General features: G+C 37.5%; 1 protein-coding gene and 1 pseudogene across 1 annotated transcript in view; both read left to right on the top strand.

Moving 5' to 3' along the window:
• Window positions 1-20,506, top strand: part of SMYD3 (SET and MYND domain containing 3) — a 768,831-nt gene that overhangs the window by 93,236 nt on the left and 655,089 nt on the right. The window lies entirely within an intron of this gene.
• LOC119244131 (ELAV-like protein 1) lies at window positions 10,950-11,793 on the top strand (annotated as a pseudogene).

Raw genomic sequence — 20,506 nt, 5'->3', positions numbered from 1 at the left:
CCCCAACCTAGTGCAAAAGACAATTATTGGTACCAGCAGATGAGCCACCAAATCTGCTGCTGAAGGCACTGCTCATACAAGGGAGGGGAATCACTCACAGCATCCACTGTGACACACCAGGAGCTGCCAGGCTTCCTGGCCTTCCCTGGCTGTAGTCTTGGCTACAAGCCACACACCGCATCTACCCCCAGGATGCACTCAACTCTGGGATTGGCGATTCTATACTGTTGGGGGTAATGGTAATCGCCAACCTCAGGGTTTCTGTCTGCAGTCGTTCCAACATTTAGCCTTCATAGCCACCAATGCGACTCGCAGACCCCTGCACTCAGGCCAACCCACTGCACAAGCACATGGGTCGGGGATCCAATCTCTACATGCAGCCTCTTTTGGGTCCCCTCTTTGGCTTGGGCCTCACCCCAAGCCATGTTCCCCACCCGTCCCCCAAGGACGGGTTCCTCAGCTCCTCACCCTCACTCGACAAGGAGCAGGGCATCACCCACAGGTGATTTTACGAGACTCACAGGTCTTCAGCATACTCAGGCTGCTTAACAGCCGCTCAGGGCTTCCCAAACTTAGCATCAGTACCAGCTTTTGCCTTTTCAGTTGGCTTTTCTCCTCTGCCTGGCTGCTGGGCATACACAGGCTGCTTTCGGCCACTAAGGCCTACTGGCCACCCCCAGATTCCCATCTCCTGGGGTGTACAAACAATAGCATCCTCCCCCAGGGTCCCAAAACAACATTAACTTGCCAAAGTTCCTCTGCCTTCTGGTGGGATTGTCAGTCCAAGTTCATCAGTCCAAGTCCATTAGTCCAAGTCCATTGGCCTCTCCCTGCTACAGCACTGGCGAGCTCCAAATCGTGGTCCTCTCCTCCCCAACGATTCTGCTGCCTCAGGGGTCATTGGCTGGTCCTTTCGAGTGTCGTTGGCTGGTCCTCTGGGGCGTCTCCTCCTCCATGTGTGGTCTTATTCCGTAGATCCTGGACCTTGTCCACTCTTTGTGCTGCCATGGCGCCTCCAGCGCTGTCATAGGCTCACACGGTCTGTTACTCCTTAGTCCCTCCAGGTCTTTGGAGGCTCCAATACCCATCTGCATGGATCATCCTGCTGACTATGCCAATTGTAAGGGCAGGAATGACCATAGTGCAGGTTTTCTAGGATCCCATGCAGACCGGGGAAAGGAGTCAGAGTCCTCAGTGGTTTTGCAGGCTTTTATTGGGATTACCAGGTACACAGCAGGCAGGGGTGCTGGGGGGCCGGGAGGCTGGCAGTCCTCCCAGCCCCCAGCAAATCCGCACTCTCTCTGGGCTCTCTGGCGTTCTCTGCTTCTGCTTCTTTGCTTCTCTCTTGGCTTCTCTTCGGCTTCTTTCTCAGCTTCTCTTTTGGCTTCTGCTGGCGTCCCTGTGACCCCGCCCTTAAAAGCACAGTCTTAGCCCAGGTGAATTCCCATCTACCTATGCCCACACCCTATTCCAGGTGCCTGCCATTAGGCATGCATTCAGGACCGCAAGGATCCATCATCTGTCCTGATGGCGGGAGGGCAGAAAAGCCTGACATTTTCTTTACCCTACACTGTATCACTAAATTTTTGCCTGAAAAGGCTTGTATGAATTTGACTTTATAATGAAAAATAAGTTTTCTTATTACTTGCCCTAAAGACAATTACATATACTACCAGTTTGTTTTTCAGCAGAAGGAGCATGAACTTCCTCAAAGTTTTCTTTTTTTGTAAGAATGAAAGAAGCTGTAGAAAGTAGGTTCTTGGCAAAAACTAAATACTCAATTTTTAGTGCTTGGCAAATATCACATGTGATAAATGTCTTTTATCATTACTTTTAAAGATATTTATTACATTAAGTGATAAAAGTAAATTGGAAGATGGTATCCCAGAACTTGAAAAGTAAAATTGTGTACATATTTTGTGTGTGTGTGTGTGTGTGTGTGTGTATTGGTTTAACAATGGTGTCTTTCTGGGCAATGACATTATTTTCTTCTTTCTGTTTTCCTCATTATTTTAATAAGAAAATACACCTCATCAGCATGACTAATTATCTGAGCAAAAGAAATAAATGCTGTTGTAAGTCATCATAACTGCCTCCCAAAATAGTGTTTAACTTTTTAGACTCAATAGGTAAATTGAGGACACCCTGTTTAGGGATGTAATCAGTTTGCTTTGCAGGATATGCAGGTGAAATTTGGTGATTGGGGCATTGGTAGTATTGATGAAAAATGCAGAATCACAGGATGACTGATCATCATAAACCTGCCTTAAAATCTATTTTGATGTTTTGAAAGCTTCTGAATTCATTTTTTCCTGATATGAAATGATTCTTGTATATTACATTTAGGTTACAAGAAAATAAATTCCTGGTTGATTGCCATGGTGAAACATAAAAAGAACCTAATAATAATCATGTCAAGATATTCTGTGTTTTAGAATTTATAAAATAGTGGTTTTATTTTTAGCGTTTGATAGTGTATCTAACAAAATATGACCTAGACGGTATTAACTGGAGAACTACTGTTGGGATAACTTAAAAAATGTGTGGGGAGTTTAAATTTTTGATAATATTTCACTTATTTTCTTCACTATGTAACTTAAAAAATCATAGTTGTAGACTCAGAGACTAGGAATATATAAATATGGTGAGCTATGTAAGAAGTTTGAATTCTTAAGCGATTACATACATTCTATGATTATCAGTAAACAATATTTTTATAGTTAGATAATTTGGGTCATTTGAAGTTTTTTCTTGGGTCATTATAAATTCCAAATTAGCAGAACTGGGGAAAATGAAATCTTCTCTAGATATACTGGACCTATCACTTTCTATGTGGAACCATACCTGGCTGTTTGTCCTTAGTGGAAGGAAGGGTATGTCAGTCAGGAGGCCGTAGGCTGCCTCTACCTCTAACTCCAGCTATATACCCAGATAATTAAAATCATCTCTTTTTTCCCCTTCTTGGTAATTGTGGTAAAATACACATAACATGAAATTTATCGTCTTAACCATTTATAAGTACATAGTTCAATGGTAGTAAAGTATATTCATACTGTTGTGTAGTCATCACCACCAACCAATTCCAGAATTATTTTTATCTTGCAAACCTAAAACTTTGTAATCATTGACAGTAACTCTACACCAAATTTGACTTTTCTAGTACTTGTATAAGTGTAATAATTTTATTTGCCCTTTTGTGACTGGCTTATTTTACTTAGCATAATGTCTTCAAGGATCATCCATCCATGTTGTAGCATGTGACATAATTCCCTTCCTTTTTTTTAAAAGACTAAATGATATTCTATTATATATAGACAACATTTTTATTCATTCATCCGCAGATGGACTTTTGGGTTGGTTTAACCTTTGGTTTTGTGTATCATGCACTTGGGTGTACAAATACTTGCTTGAAACCCTGCTTTAATTTTTTTTGGTAAATATATCCAGAAATGTAATTGTTGGATCATATGGAAGTTTTATTTTTAGTTTTTGGAGGAAACGCCATACTATTTTCCAAAGTGGCTATCCTTTACGTTCCAACCAAGAAAAGGGTTCCAATTTTTCCATACCCTTGCCAACATTTGTTGTTTTCTGTGTGTGCATGTGTGTGTGTATGTATGTAGTTTGGTTGCATGTATGTGTGATGGTCAATGTTTATGTGTATATATTGTTTTAGATTTTAGTTGGATGCCCTTAATGACTATAACAGTGTTTCCTAAACTTAATGAATCGTAAGACTTACATGGAGTAAGATTTCTTGTCAAAGTCTCCATATCTGGATAGCAGTGTATTTGACAAACTCCCCACTATGACTCTTATAAACAGGCAAATTTGAAAAATACTGATTATAAAACAGTGCTAAAGAGTACTTAGACTAGTGCTACAACAGGGTCAAAGGACAGTGCCAAGGGGTGGGTCAGGTCATTGTTAGTTGCTTCTCACCCGCATGCATAATTGTAAGACCAGTAGGCTCAGGGTTCAACAATAACAGGGTTTGTTTAACAGACAAAAGGAAAAGGGGAAAAGGAAAATTGGGGAAAAGGAAAGAGTTTCTAAGACCACAAGTGGCAGGCTGTCTCACCCCAGATAGTGACCAGTGTCCAGAAGTCCCAAACAAAGGCCACTTGTGGAAGATGAGATGTTACTGCAGCAGTCCACAGCAGCAATCTGAAGTCTGGGCCAGATACTGGACCAGAAGCCAGACCAGATGGCTACAGACTCTATGGTACCGGGAAGTGGTGCTGGAGAACCAGAGGCTGTGATCAGCTCTTTTTGAGCTGTTGTCATACACCAACACGGAACAGCTCTTTGAGACACCATGCAGAGGCCTACAGTGCCCCTTGCGGGTGATGTCAAAGATAGGGCCTGAGGCAGGTACGGTGGCTGAGTCTTGGTGAAGATCTATGGAGGTCTGGAGGTCTAGAAGTCTATGGAGGTCTAGTGAATCTTATGGAGGTCGACTGCTCCATGCTTCTCTCTCTTCAGAGGCTTTTTCTGAACCCTACTTCTTCAAAGGTGGTCTGATGAATCCTTTCTTTGGAGACTGGTTGCTGACTGGTTCTTCTCTCTTCAGAGACTGGCAGCTGACTGCTGCTTCTTTGAAAGTTGTATGATAAATGCTTCGTCTTCAAAGGTGATTCCATGAATCTTTCTATCTTCGAAGGCTGGCTGTTGGCTGGCTGGCTGGCTAGCTGACTGACTGACTGACTCCTCTCTCTTTGGAGATTATTGCTTTGCCTTATATCCTCCTCAGGGTCCCTCACACTATAAGCCTTAGTGTATCATTTTCAAACCTGAATGTCTGATTGGACAGCTTAGCACCAATCAACTTGTTTTTCATTTTCAATCTGAATAAATTAACTCAAGGTTGAGTGACATCTGGAGAGCTTAAACCTGATTGGTCCATTTAGCTTGAATCTGATTGGTCCGTTTATCTCAAATATGATTGGTCCACTTAGGATTTTTTTTTTAATTTAAATTTTATTTTTATATTTCCCATACAATTGCAACCCCCTTATTTTGACCCCAATCCCTCCTTTCCCTGACCCCCACCCCCCCATAGAGTGTCTCTGGTTCATAGTTGTTTGTTTGTGATTTTTACTTTCTTACAGTTATTCTTTTTCCTGGTCTCTTATTTAAGGTTTCTAGATTCCTGCTATGAGTGAGACCATCCGGTATTTTTCTTTTTCTTTCTGGCTTATTTCGCTGAGCATGATCCCTTCCAGTGCCATCCATGTTGCTGCAAATTGCATGTGTTTATCTTTTTTGAATGCTGATCAAGAAGATGTGGTACATATCCACTTAGGATTCTAAGCCAGATATAAGAGGGGGAAAAACCTGGCTCCCACTCATTCCTGCCAGCACTCAGATTGGGGCAGGCTTTAGGGCCTGTTGGATACAGGGAACCATGGCTGGGGGTGGAGAAGAGAAACACTTGTAGGCTGTGGGCTGAAACCAGCTTGCCTCAGGTCCCAAAAAGCTGCCTTGCCCATGGCCTCTGGGTGCTACCCGGGTCTGGTTACAATTAGATTTATTTTCAGTGATTATTGGATCAGATTTCATAAACCTTCCAAAGTCTTTTTTTTGGAGATTCCCAATGAGCACTAGCTTATTAAAGGACATGTGAAAATTTCCCCAAGAAAAGCTATTTTCTCTTTAATCCAGCATTTTTCAGCTTAACCACTATCATTTTTGGGGGGTAACATGTTTAATTTCTTATACTGTGCTATTGTTGCAAATGTTTCTCAGCTCTCATTCTATGGACCATTTTTCTGTTCTAAAAATTTTACTGCAGATTGGTCTTATTAGAGATTGTGACTTACAACCAACCTTAACATATTCAGGCTTTAGCTATCAGTTAACTCACTGTGTGAAAGATATCTTTTGTTTTCTATGTACTTCCCATAGACTGCTTACAAGTAGTGGGTGCTCTTCTTTTTTAGATTTATGTAGATTGTTTTAATTTTTTTAATCAAATTTATAGACTTTTTATTGTATTTTTTTGCCACTAATGAAACATATGGATGATTTTCAAGCGGGATGTAGAAATATGAAGTATGCCAAAACTGCCATGTGTCATTTGTAAGAGATGATTTGCTGAATAAAACCATGCAGCCAGAAAAGTTCCCTTTACAGATGAGGAGCTGTAAAAATTGAGAATTAGAAAATAAACTCACTGAAAAAAAACAAAACTATAGCAAAGACTCAAATATCCACAGAAGGTATTTGTTTATTAACTTATCAGTTCTTTACAAACTTTCTATTGAGCTATTATATATGATAACATACTTCTGAATTTTTATACATTGGATATCACAGTGTCACCAGCACCCCATATGCCTCCTTCCTTATGTGTTGAAAGTATTACAGATTGCTTATGTAATAATGTCTATTTTTACTTCTGCATTTTAAATTATTTGAGATACATGTCACAAAACATTCCTCTTTTATTTATGAATGAAAAATTGGGTTTTGAAATAGAATTGAATTTATGTTACATCTGTAGTAAATACTGTCTTCAATTTATTAAATAAAATAGACTTTTAAATAGAATTTTTAGTTGAAGTGCACATAAGTAAATAATTATGAAATGTAGCCTTAGTTTTGTGAATTATCTTTTATGAGAGATTTCTATGAGAAGCAACAAAAGCACTATTTGTGAACATTTGAGAGAAAATTTTTTGAGTATTTAATGCCTTCTGTTGAGTAGGAGACTTGTGTTTGGGAAACATGGAGGATTGCCAGTTTTTTTCTGTATCATCCAAATATTCATTTCATGTCCATGAAGAAGGAAAACATACAGAATTATCTTCAGAGTTAGGATTACAATAAATATTTAACAAATGAATGTGATAAGTTGGAGTAATTAACTCTCCCAAAAGGGGCACTAAAATAGTAATTTTTTTTTCCACTTGTAAAGCAAAATTATGGGCTTTGATGATACAATCCAACCATAGAAATCATTTGGTTTTTAAGCTTTTCGGTTTTCCAAAAATAGGAAGTTAATAGGCAAATAATAGTTATATGAATAATTTTTAATTGCAGTACTCTGTAGGTGTCTTATATAATGCATCTTTATTTTTAAATATATGTGAGCTAATAAATATGTAGATTTTATCCTACTTCTGAAGAATTTAATTATTTTATATCTATTTATTTTTTATGGTCTATAGCAGAGACTTCAGATTGTTTTTGGACTAGAATTCACAAAAATATATTTTACATCTTGCCTTAGTACAAACTCAAACATACTTATACCTGAAATCAGTAAATAATATCTTATTGCCTGTGGCCTGCGATATATACATATTTCCATTTATCTTTAGTTCATTTAATTTATTTACAAAATGCTGGTTATAGCTTATTAAAATGATTTTCTAACCCACTAATGAGTTGCAGCTGGCTATGTGAGAAGTCAAAATTCAGTTGTTGCTCATTTAATGACCCTACCTTCCTCTGTCTACACGTGGGACTGATAGGTGCTTCTCATTATGGTCACTATTGGCTATCCAAACACATCTGTTCTATTAATAAACACATGAACTTCCATACTGTACAGGTAATTTAAGGTTAGCTTTTCAACTCCTGACACAGGGATTTTACTGGAATTCTGCATTTTGTTTTAGAGAGAAAAATTCACATAACATAAAATTCACCATTTTAGCCATTTTAAAGTGTGCAGTTGGGCTTTTAGCACATTTAGTGTTATGCAAGTGTCAGCATAATTGTAGAACATTTTCATCACTCTCAAAAGAAACCCTGTATCCCAGTTCTCCCCTTCTTCACACACTGGCAACTACTAATGTGTTTTCTGTATGGATTGTCTATTCTGGTCAGTTTCTTTAAATGTAATTACTCAATGTGTGGTCTTTTTGTGACTGATTTCTCTCAGTTTGCATACCGTTTTTTAAGTTCCTCCATGTTGTAGCAGGATTTTTTTGAGTGTAGGACTTTTTATGACTATACGAATATATCATCAGTTTTTTTTTTTTAAACTCATTTTCTGATGTAGTTGATGGACATTTGGTTTCCTCCCTCCCCCCTTTCCAACTTTGAATAATGTTACTATGATCATTTGTGAACATATTTTTGTGTGAATATGTTTTTATCTCTCTTGCGGATATACCTAGAAGTGTAATTACTGGGTCATATAGTCACTTTGTCTCTATCTTTTTGAAGAACTGCCAAACTGTTTTCCACAACAGCTGTACAATTTTATATTGGCAATATATGAGGGTCTCTATTTGTCCATAACCTCAAACAACATTTGTTATTTCCATTAAAAATTATTATAATCATCCTAGTACAAACTCATAAAGTGGTTTTCATTGTGGTTTTGATTTGTATTTCCCTAATGATACGTGATGTTGAACATCATTTCATGTGCTTATTGCCCATTTTTAAAAAATATCCTTTGGAGAAATGTTCAAATCTTTTGTCTATCTTAAAATTGGGTTTTTGTCTCTTTGTTGTTGAGTTATAAGAGTTTTTTATATATTCTGGATACTAGACGCTTATCCCGTGTATATAATTTACATATATTTTCTCTCAGACTGTGGGTTCTTTTCATTTTTTGAATCGTATCCTTTGATACTACTATTTTGATGCACAAACGTTTTAAATTTTGTTGAAGCGCAACTCATTTTTTTAAATTATCTTTACTTTTGGTGCTTAATCTGAATATTGAGGATTTTGGTAATTTGGTTAGGTACAGTTATATTATGATGAGTTTAAAAAACAAATATATGTTTTTCTACTTCCAAGTTCAACTAAATAATTTAGTAATCTCTAGTTTTCTCTTTGTAAGTTGTTACTTATTTACCACTAATTAGCTATAGTAATACATAATTCCAACAATAAATAAAAAATTAATCTGAAATGAAAATGAGGTTAGCTCCTTGCATTTGATTATTTATAGTATCTCTAATTAATCAGTTACCTAGATACTACTAATTATCTACATAACAAATTGTTATTTCATCAAGAAAAAAAGTAGTTAAATATAAAAACTATGTGTTTTCTATGTTTTTTTACCCCTGACTTCAACTATCTTATATAGTTATCTCTATTTTTCTCAATTTAGGTCATTAATTAGGTAACAAATTATTTGTAGTACTAACATATTATTTCAGTAACAAATAAAAATTCCTATTTGAAAAAAACTGTTGTTTAATACAAGGTCGCAGAAATTTATACCTATGTTTCCTTCTAAGCGCCTAAGCCCTTGAATTTAGGTTTTTGGTTTGTTTTGAGTTATTTTTCCTGTAGATATCCTGTTGTCCCAGTATCATTTGTCAGAAAGTCTATTTCTACCACTCCATCTTTTTGGAGATGGAATTATACAACTTGTATATTGGAATGGAAACTATTTGTAGATTCACTCATTGGTTTAGTATCATTGGACCCAGTAATTTTTTCTTAAACGAGTTTAGTTAAATTTTTAGCTAAATGTCATGAAATTTACCTGTTTTAAGTGTACTCTTCAGTGATTGTGGAAAGAGAGAAGCTGATGACATACTTAGCAAAGAACCATACTCCGTTCTAGAACACTTGATGGATACCAAAGACTGTAATGGTGGCTATGCTTATGAACATTTGTGTCAAGAGGCAAAAAGTACTTCTTCTTTTCTAAAAAAATATGCTGTATTATTTGTCTTCTAGGAATCACTTGATTGCTTTCAAGGTGAAGATACAGGACAGGGCTTCTAGGCTTTTACACAAAGGAAAACCCAAGGAAACTCAAGAATTGTTGGCCTATCCCAGGAAAGTAATTTCTCTGGGCCTGAACTAACTACATTTTTCAGTGTCTTGCTCCAGCTGTCTCTCATCACTCATCCATAGCTTGTGCTTATAAAGTTCTCTTGATGGCTGAAAATTCATTTACTTTGTTTTGTTTTATAATAGAAATCTGATCATGTGATATATTTGCAGAAGAAAGATATAAATAAGAGACAGTACTTTACTGACCTGATTTTATGTTCCTATTGTTGACATTATTTATATTTTAGCAGAAGGGAGTTGGATTGCGTATAGAAAAATTTCCTCTGAACGTTTGCCAGAATCAGTTTACTGTCATTTTTAGTTAAAAAGGTTTTCTTTTTTCAAACTTAACATCCACCTCCTTTTTGCATAGCAGATGGGAAAGATCAATGATCTGCTATAGAGAATTACAGTTTTTTTTTTTTTCCCCATTTGATCTTTGATCTTAAAGACAGCTTTTAACCCTCTAGTAATCTCCCAAGAGATTTGAGGAAATATTTTGTAAAACAAAATTATGGGAACTATGAATATGTAATTAGTGTCCTCACAACTTTCTGCCAAATGTAAAGTAAATGCTTTTAAAATATCATTATCAGCTGTTACACGTTTTTTATGAGGATGAATTCTCAGTGTAGTTTATGTCTAAATGCATTACTGCAACTTAATTTTGATTTTATTTTATTGTTAGGGAAATAATGATACTTTTCTTAATAGAGTAACAGCTGGGAAAAAAAAAAAAGCACATTGATGAACTAGCCAAAACTCTAATTAGGTTGTAAGATTGAAAATTACATTACAGTATCTTAATTTAGCATTTGGAATGTTGCTTTTAAGTTGATTTTTTATTAAGCTTTAAACTTGGTTTCATGCTCTCCTTATCTTTTAGCAAACAAATTCAGACTTTAACAGAAACTAAAGTACTTTATGTACTATTAAAACATGACAAAACTGGCCTCTACCACTGCTACTGTGCCCAAGTGGAGCTGTTAGTACAATGCTGCCTGCCAGTCTGCCCACCTGCCCATATCCAAGTTTTTGGAAAAAAAAAAAAAAAAAAAAAAAAATACAGTATCTTAATGTACCTGTGGAAGACTACAGGGATGATCTTGGATGATCTTGCCAACAACCTCCCACAGAATATCACCTATGGTGTTATGAACTCTGCTTCAGCATCATTGGTTTAAATTATTTGGGATAAAGTAGCAGGACACAGCTTGGTGATGACTTTGTGAACTCCCTGACTGCGAAGGATGCTGAGAGAGTGATAAACAGGATGAGTGGTCTGCAGCTCCCAGTCCAAAACCATTGAGATGGCATATGCTCGCCCGAGCTCAGAGGTCATCAAAGATGCTTGTACATCAGTGAGCTCCTGAGGACGATGACTCAGAAGGATGTGGAAGACATGTTCTCAAGTTCAGGTGAATCCTCAACTGTGAGGTCCTTGTGGATCAGACCACAGGTTTGGCCAAAGGGGTTATATTTATCCATTTTTGACAAAGGGTCGAAGGCAGAATAGGTAATTACCAATTCAGTGGTCTTAAATCCCCGGGTTCCTCCAAGCCCACAGTGAAGTTTGCAGCCATTTCAAAAACATGCTGCTTTTTCAACTGTACCACTCGCCTGCTAGATAGTTTAGAGGCCTGGTTTACCACCAGGTACAGAGATCAGGTTCTCCCCTAGAGGTGTAGAACACATGAGTGGCTTTCTGATGTCAGTGTCCTGGGCAACACTTCTTCAGGCTGGTGCACCTTTATCTACAGCCTTGGTTCGGTGCTGATGAGGGACTTCTTTGGCAGATGTTTGGCCCCTTTGATGAAGTTACTAATGTGAAAGCAACTTGAGATTTCAACACCACAAGTGCACGGGCTTTGGTTTTGTGACAAAGCTGCAATGACCGTAGCAAGTCTGAATGTCTACTGCCTTGGAAACAAAATCTAACAGGTTTTCTTCAAAACCACAAGTCCTACATATAATAATTCACTCATTCTTTTTTTTTTTTACAGAATAAAGAAAAAGTTGAAACTTTTTTGTTAGTTGACAACTCACTATGTGCCATTTTTCACATGTGTTTGTCTTAGCCTAATGAGAAGTGAAAAGGTTTTTATGCTCTGGGATGCAACTAACATCTTAAAATGTTTGATCCCACAATGTTAGAGTGTTCCCGATTCACTTTCCCCTATAATTTTGCCTTTTCAGTTTAATTTTTTAGTGATTTATAAGTATTCCAATTAAATCCTTTGATATTGTTCCATTGCTCTTACATGTTCTGTTCTGTTTCTTTCCTATTCTTTTTTTTTTTTTAAATCTTTTCCAATTTTTTTCCCCGGTGATTTCTATTCACCTGTTCTCATGTTCATTGATTCTTTCCTTGGCTGGGCCAAGACAGTTGATAAGTCTACTGAAAGTATTCTTTATTTCTGCTGTCTTTTCTCATTTGTGGTATTTCTATCTAATTCTTTCTTATAATTTCTATCTTTCTGCTCATCTGATTTACCATGCTGTTAACTTTTTTTCATTAGAACTTTTTTTAAAATTCTCTGTCAGATGATTCCAATATCTGTATCATATCCGAATCTGATTGTGTTGATTGCTTTGTCTCTTGGTAATATGATGGGTGGCTTCTTGGGCTTTTTCTTTTGCCTTATTTTTTTTGTTGCAGATTTGACCGCCTATGCAGGAAAGTAATAATTAAAACAATTGTTGTGGTAATAGTTTTTATGCCTAGAAATGGACATACCTTTTTTTTGTTAAATCTTTAGTATGGGAATTTAAGTTAATCTATTTATAAGCCAGGCAGGGTTTGAGGTTTATTATGGATATAATTACCCTCAGTGCACCATTCTTCAAATTCCTTGTAATTTGTGTTTAGAATGGGGACTGGTTTGCCGAGCCTTCGTCACAGTATTTGCTATACTTCCAGCGGTAGGTTGTCCCTTTCTTCTGTGCTTCAGAGAGGGTCTGTCTGAGTGAACTGGCAACTTTCCCAACAGTATTCAACTGTGACTTTTTTTTTTTTTTTAAACATTTATTTCTACAAGCACTGGGTACAGTCAGAAGCGCAGGAGGGTGAGAGAATTCACCAGAGCCAGAGCGGGGAGCAGAGCAGGCAGACTGATGAAGTACACTGCTGAGGGGAGCAGCGGTTGGCAGGAGAGGTCTGAGCGCCATGTGGGACCCTCCTCCTGTGGCCGGGGAGCAGCCGGGGATCGAACCGGTGCTGCAGAGGCTGCTGGCAGCTTCGAAACCCAGCGCTCAACCGCTGCACCACTGTGGAGGCCCCACTGTGACTTCTTATTTACCATTCTGATAATAGAAGATAAAAATAGGGATTTTCTGTTGTTCGCATTAAACATCAATCTTAGGTAGTCACTGTATGTATTCCTGATCTCAGAGATGTGGCCTTCTGAGTGCTCCTTCCCCTTCCCCAACTGTGGCTGTTAATCCAATATGCCATCCAAGCGTAAGCTCAATTCTGTTCCTTCTCCCCATGCAGTGAGTTTTATTGGTGCTCTGAAGGCAACAATGAGTGAGTGAGTGAGTCTGTCTGTCTATGTATCTATGTATTTATGTACTATCTGTCTGTCTGTCTGTCTATTATTTGCCCTTCCCACTGCTTTCATTCAGAAGAGGAGAAGGGGAAGAAGGGGCTGACAGAATTTCTTGCTCCATCTGTAGTTGCTGCTCTTCTCCGAGGCCCTGTACAACCAAAGAACACTTTCCCAGGAATCTTCCCTTCCTTTTTCGGAAGCACATGGCAGGGTTTGCAGAGAAAAAGCCTGCAGGTGGATACCAACTGCCACTATATCTGCAGCCTTCAGGAGCTTCTCATTGTCTTGCCTGTCCATACTTAGCAGCCATCAATTTTGTCTAGTCTAGCTGAAATTTTTACCAGTGCCCAGCAGTATGTCCTGGCTAAGCAAGTGCTAATGTGTCTCTCTGCAGTTTCTTGTTTCTCCTTTTATATCAGGTAGTTAGCCATCCTGTAACCTAAGCTATGCAATGAGTTCCAAAGAAGTCAGAAACTTGCAGTTCTGTTATTTTTTTTTTTGGTTTTGTCATGTTATTTTTCTGAGCAAAAAAAAAAAAAAAAAAAAAAAATCAAATTTAATGGTCTTAACTGAAAAAATAGAAACCAAAACTTAATAGAACCAAAATGTCATGGCAATTATGAAAACAACTTTGCAGGCTTATCTTTAAAACTAAAAGTTAAAAGTTTTTTGGTTAATAGGTAACTGTCAAGAAGTAAGTATTTTTCTGCTGAATGTTCATATGAAAGGAAAATTTCAAAACAAAAATCTTACTAAACAGAAAAAAATAGTACTTGGGAGAAGGGATATGAGAAATATAATGCTCAAATGTGTATGCATCATTTGAAAATAGAGCCATCTTATGAATTTGGACAATACCAAATGCTCTTGAAAGCTGGAGAATTTGTGAACATCAGAATCCAAAGTGCGGGGCACTGTGTATGCAATGTGTGGACAGAAATTTAGAATGTCGGAATGGCCACACATCTTTAGGTGGGCCTGGAACTTAGATATGACTCTGGATATTTTGTCTAGTCTAGCTGAAATTTTACCAGTGCCCAGCAGTATCTGTCCCAGTAAGCAAGTGCTAATGTGTCTCTCTGCAGGTTCTTGTTTTTCCTTATATATCAAGGTATAGCTAGCCATCCTATAACCTAAGGTATGTAATGGGTGCCCTTTTTCAGTTTCTTGGAAACTCTTTGATCAGGTGCCACTGGTGTCTGGCTTACCAAACATGTTTGTGTCATTTCCTGGAGGGCTCCTTGTAACACCGTCTCCCCAGTGGTGACCTGTCCTGGACCTGCTGCCACTACAGGATAGCCCAGCAGAGCTGGGGCTGAGTGAGCAGGAGGTGGCAATGTGACCTGCTTGGAAAAGCAATTTCCTATCAGCCAAAGCATAAGTTGCTTAGAATGTTGAAGTGCTTGGAAATGCACGCTCAACATTTGTCCAACAACTTTTGTTAAAACAACCAGAAGGGAATTCCTTTTTTTAAAATCCAGCTTGTGGGGACATCGGATGAAAGAAGCGTTAGTGTTAGAAGTAAAAGCTGCAGCTTCACCACCATCCCAAGGGAGAGCATAGTCTCTGCAGTCTACTTAGATTTCTTTTTCTTTTTTTTTTATTTTTAACATCATTGTTCATTTTTAGACAGTATTTGCTTCCCCACCTCAGACGTAGTCCCCATAGAGTTTCCTTCACCAAGGCACCCATACACCATCACCTCAGTCCCCTGTGTTTCTCCCTCCCTCCCTCTGATCCCTCTCCCTCCTCCTCTCCTGCAGTATGTCTCTGGTTTATAATTGTCTGGTTTTGCTTTGTTGTGTTTTGTACTGTTATTATTTTTTTTTATACTGATGTCTTACTTGGTTTTCCTATATTCCTGCTGTAAGTGAAACCATCCAATATTTTTCTTTTTCTTTCTGGCTTATTTCACTGAGCATAATTCCTTCTAGCTTCATTCACATTGCTGTGAATGGCATGAGTTTTATCTTTTTGATTGCTGAGTAATATTCCACAGTGTATATGTACCACATCTTCTTGATCTAGTCATCTATTTTGGGCATTTGGGTTGTTTCCAGGTTTTACCTATTAGAAAATAGTGCTTAGATTTCTAATATATATATATATATATATATATATATATATATAATTTATTTATTTATTTATTTGTTTGTTTGTTTGTTTCTTTATTTATACAAGCACTGGGTACAGTTAGAAGCGTGAGAGTGTGAGAGAATTCACCAGAGCCAGAGCGGGGAGCAGAGCAGGCAGAAGGGCCGAAGTACACTGCTGAGGGGAGCAGCAGGCGGCAGGAGAGGTCTGCACGCCATGTGGGGCCCTCCTCCGGTGGCTGGGGAGCAGCTGGGGATCTAACCGGCGGTGCAGAGGCTGCAGGCAGCGTCACAACCCAGCGCTCAACCGCTGCGCCACCGGGGAGGCCCTCTAATATATATTTTAAAGGAAATAACTTAAGAATGGTAATGAGCACACCTGGTTCCTATATCTTGTTTTCTAAATATCATTCTCCAATAAAAGGAACCAAGTTTTTTGGGAAGTGATTAATTCTACGATAGGGTATGAGAAAATATAAGATGGACTCGGAGCATCTTCTGGTGCCAGAACTTAGAAATTGCTTTTAAAAAGAGGGGGAGGGGTCCTCCCCTGGTGGCACAGGGAGTTGAGCGCAGCGCTGTGAAGCTATCCGCAGTCTCTGCAGCGCCCGGTTCCATCCCAGCCGGACAGCGAGGGTCCCACATAGTGTGGCAGACCTCTCCTGTCGCGCCAGCTGCTCCCCTCAGCAGTGTATTTCGTCAGTCTGCCTGTTCTGTTCCCCACGCTGTCTCTGGTGAATCCTCTCACCCTCCCGCGCTTCTGACTGTACTCAGTGCTTGTATAAATAGATACATAAATCTTTAAAAAAAATTTAAAACAATTTAAAAAGGGGGAGGTATGTTGGGAGACACAAGAACCAACCTGAGAAAGCTCTTAATGATCAAAGCTCTAACAATTTTACCAATAAAATGTCAATAATTTTGGCTTATAACTCAGAGCATAGTAAATATTGATGGGGCCATACTGATATAAGTATACAGTTAAATGAATAAAGGAGGAGGGTTACAGTAGAATTTGAATTATAAATATAGAAGAAATTAGGGAAATAGGAAGTCACCACTAGAACACCATAGTAATAATGTTCAGGCAAGACACAGTGGTGGAGGGACCTGCTGGAGGGGTTTGGTGTGATAACATTTTCAGCAGTCTGAACCTCTGAATCATACATGGTGCTCTATTTAATACCTCAGTAGAAAGAAAAAGAAAGAAAGAAAATAGTTTGCTCTTTGGCAGCCAAAACCAAGTAAGTGGGTGCCCTTTTTATTTTCCTTTAGCAGAATAATACAAAGGATAACTGAAGGGGGAATGAACCTTTAAACCTTTTACATTACTCTTGTGTCTCTTTTGCAATTATGCAGTGAGATTGAATAGTTTTATTTCTTCCAATCTCATTCTTTATGTGTTCCATTTACCCTGATGCTGGTGATATGGTGTTGGTCTAATGTAACGTTAAACGTGAAACTTCTTGTTCGTATTGTTTTGGTGCCGAAGGGGTTGTGCTGAACTTGGATGCCAAGTGTTTATTAAACATGTTGTTATGTGGCAGACTTTGTGTAAAATCTTCTTTCATATGTCTTACTTGATCTCATTTAATTAAATGAGGTTTTAAAATATGACTGGGACACATTACCATTTTATTGTGTGGGCTGAATTATCCTGAGAGAAGTGTGTGGGAAACTGAAATTGGTATTTTAAGAGTTACTAATAGAATTATGGAAGGCAGTGGAAGAGTGGCATATAATTTGTGTAAAATAGCATTCAGGAAGGCCAGGGAGACTGGAAGATATAGTGGTTATATCTATGCTTTGAAAGTCACCTCTAACACTAAATGCTAAATAACACATTTGCGTACATACAACCATAATGAATTTACATTTGATGTAAATTAATTACAATGATGTGGGGGAGTACTCATCTCTAGAAATAAATTGCTTTATTATTAATGAATGTAGGGTGCGGGAAATGTATGCTGCAATTATAGCACATTATTGCTGATTGGTCATATCTTGGATTTGGTTATAGAATACTTTTCTTATTTATATTTCAATTTGTAACACGTTTGAGTTAAATTTGAGCTTTGGTTATTATCAGTTATCATTTTGTTTGCCTTTTGTCTGTTAGGAATATCCCAAGAAAGAGTCTAAAGTTGTCATTTTATTCTGTAGTGAAGCCTCATGGCATTTTGGATACTAGGCCTGATAGTGAAGTGGAATTTTTCTTTCAAGTGAACATAAGTAAACTCATTAGAGAGAATTGCTTGCTGTTTCTTGACCCTAAGTAGATTACATATTTTCAGTTTTTGATAAACTTTATATTTCCTGAATGATCTCTCTTACAGGATGCCCTCTCATTAACTTTTTAAAAAGCACCGAATGCTACCACTTCCACACCTCCTTTAAAATCTTTTTGTGAGAACAAGGGGAATGATTAACTTTCTAATTGATGTGTGGTTTCTTAGCTATCTAAGATACTTTCACTAAAGCAACTTAATTTTTTAAAGATAGCTAAGTTAAATATGTAATCATTCTCCAGAGTAATTAAAGTGAGGGAATGGATATAATTGGAAATTGTCTTTTTTTTGTAGGGTGTCAATTAACTGATAGTTTTGCTATCTATGTGCATTTGGTAATAAATGGTTCTGATCATTTACTTGGAGAAAGTTCTAAGAGAGGCAGTACTTTCACACTTGTAGTCCAATCTGAGTTTGACAAAACTTTTCTATTACTCATGTGTCTCAACTGCATTGTATTGAGGTAAAAAAATACGCATGTATGTACTGCTGCCAGAAAGGTGGGTTTTTAGGAACTAATTTTCTCAATTCCATTAAGTGAAGAGAATTTTGTGTTTTTAAATGACTTGTTAATGAAATATTAAGTCTCTTTTAAGGAAAGAACTGAGTTGAAATAAAGTTTAAGATTGAAGTTAATTGACTCCAGTCAGCATGACCAGAATGTGGCAAAGTTGTAGCTTATGTGACAGGTACATATAAACTTGCTCCTTTTAGAGAGAGGGCATGACTGCATTTGCCTACCTTTTCATCAAATTTTGCTGAGCAGTTACTAGCCAGATTTTTGACTGTTGTTTTCCTTAAAAATGGTATCATTGTAATTAAAACAAAAGATTTATTTGCTTAAAATGACAGTTATGGGTATCACTCATAGCAGGAATCTAGAAAACTTAAATAAGGGACCAGGAAAATGAATAACTGTAAGAAAGTGAAAATCAAAATCAACAAAAAGCCAGAGACACTTTTTGGGGGCTGGGGGGCAGAAGGGGAGGGACTGGGGTCAGAATGGGGGGGTTGAAATTGTATGGGGAATATAAAAATAAAATTTATTATTAATTAAAAAAATAAATAAATAAACTGGATCTTGCTTAAAAAAAAATAAAATGACAGTTATGCTTGTTAAATTTGAAAGTTGTTGCAACTAATTTTTGTTAAAGGTAAACATCTTGGAATTCGGTCCAGCCATTTCTTTGTAGATATTGTTTTCCTTTTCTTCCACCTGATGACTTTCTCTATTCATCTGGTTAATTTCAGCTCAAGGGTAGTCTTTCTGACTTTATTATTTTTACTCTAACCCCATCCCTGCCCATCTACTTACACTGCTTTCAGACAGGTCACCAATAACCTAAATGCAAGTTGGTGTGTTTTGGTTCTTTTTCCATCTTGCTGTAAAATTTGTCAGTTTTGACTTCTTTCTTCTTAAACACTGTTTACCTGTTCTGATTTTCTTTCTACTTGTATGGCTGCTGCTTCTTATTCTTTGTGAGATCTTTGTCTGCTTATCCCACTAATGGTGCTTTTCTTCCAGTCATTTTTCTGTGTCCTTTTCCTTTCTTCATGTAAAATACTCTTAGATAAACGTCTTACTTTGTAGCTTCAACTATCTTCTACTAAAGATGACTCAAAAATAAAAATTCCCACACCAGATCTTTCTTCTGGATTCCTGATTCATATCTAGCTGACTTCTGGGCCACTCCAATAAGTGAGAAAAATCACCAACCTGTTCCATAAACCCTTTAAGCTTATTAGGGGATCCTCCCCACCATACCTTTCTCTTATGTCATTTCTTTGCTTGAAAACATTCATACCTAACAAATGCTCTTGCCCCAAATTATATGCTAGCATCATTTTCCATCGTGCCCCATAGTTAAAATAAAATTCTTGGCTAGTAGTATGCTCTGCAAGCCACCTTCTCTTAAACAGCTTTTTATCTTTTATAGATTCTCAGACATCACAGAGGTCAGTTTAATATCAGAATTTCCCCTAATTCGGTTATACTGTATTACTCTTTCCTTTTTTTGAACCTTTGTGTGTCATTTAATGACATGTCTCGTTCTGTTAGTTGTATAATTATTTAGTACTTGCTTTATGGCTCTCACTAATCTGTTACATCCTATAAGCTGGAATTAAAACATTCTTCCTGATAGGACATAAATACTGCCCTGGCATATGGCGGACATATTCTGGCCTGATATGGTATTTGAAGGACTCAGAACTGCTCCTTCTGACAGCTTTTTCAGTGGCTCTTCATGTTATATTCTAGGCAAACAGCAGGATTGATTTCTGTTTTATCCTGTATATAGAATCAGACTAGATTTGTGCTATATATATGTGTGGGGAAGCAGTTGTGGATTTTTAGGACTATGACTGATGGCATTTATCATATCATTTGACTCTAAGATGAATATTTCCACCTATATTTTAACATCTCTGCAATTAGGATGCATTTTGCAATTTATGACTTCTTACAATGATAATTGACAATGTTTTTAGAAGTACCTTTAACAATGGCATACAATGCCATAGCATTTTAAGTTTGATGAATTTTAGTAAGTTGTAGTATGAGGTGAAATGATGATTTACATTGCGTTGTGTTTGCCATAGAGTGTTGTTGGTTACAGTGGACATTGTGGCTTGTACTAAACTTTCTTTCCAGTCTAGTCACTTAACATAGCATTTGTGCATGCTGACCATATAGAATTAGGACTGGTGTAGGTAACTTATGGCAACTTCTCATCTGTTATTTACAGTGGTTGGTTCCAAAAATGGGATAATACCTAGGATACAGCCAATTAAAGTGAGAGTTTTGGCTTTTGTT

Source organism: Talpa occidentalis, unplaced genomic scaffold, assembly GCF_014898055.3.
Source record: "Talpa occidentalis isolate TD23 unplaced genomic scaffold, MPIMG_talOcc4v2.1 talOcc4.14, whole genome shotgun sequence".
Classification (NCBI taxonomy): domain Eukaryota; kingdom Metazoa; phylum Chordata; class Mammalia; order Eulipotyphla; family Talpidae; genus Talpa; species Talpa occidentalis.
Note: the sequence above shows the minus strand (reverse complement) of the source record. Positions and strands in the feature narration are given on the sequence as shown.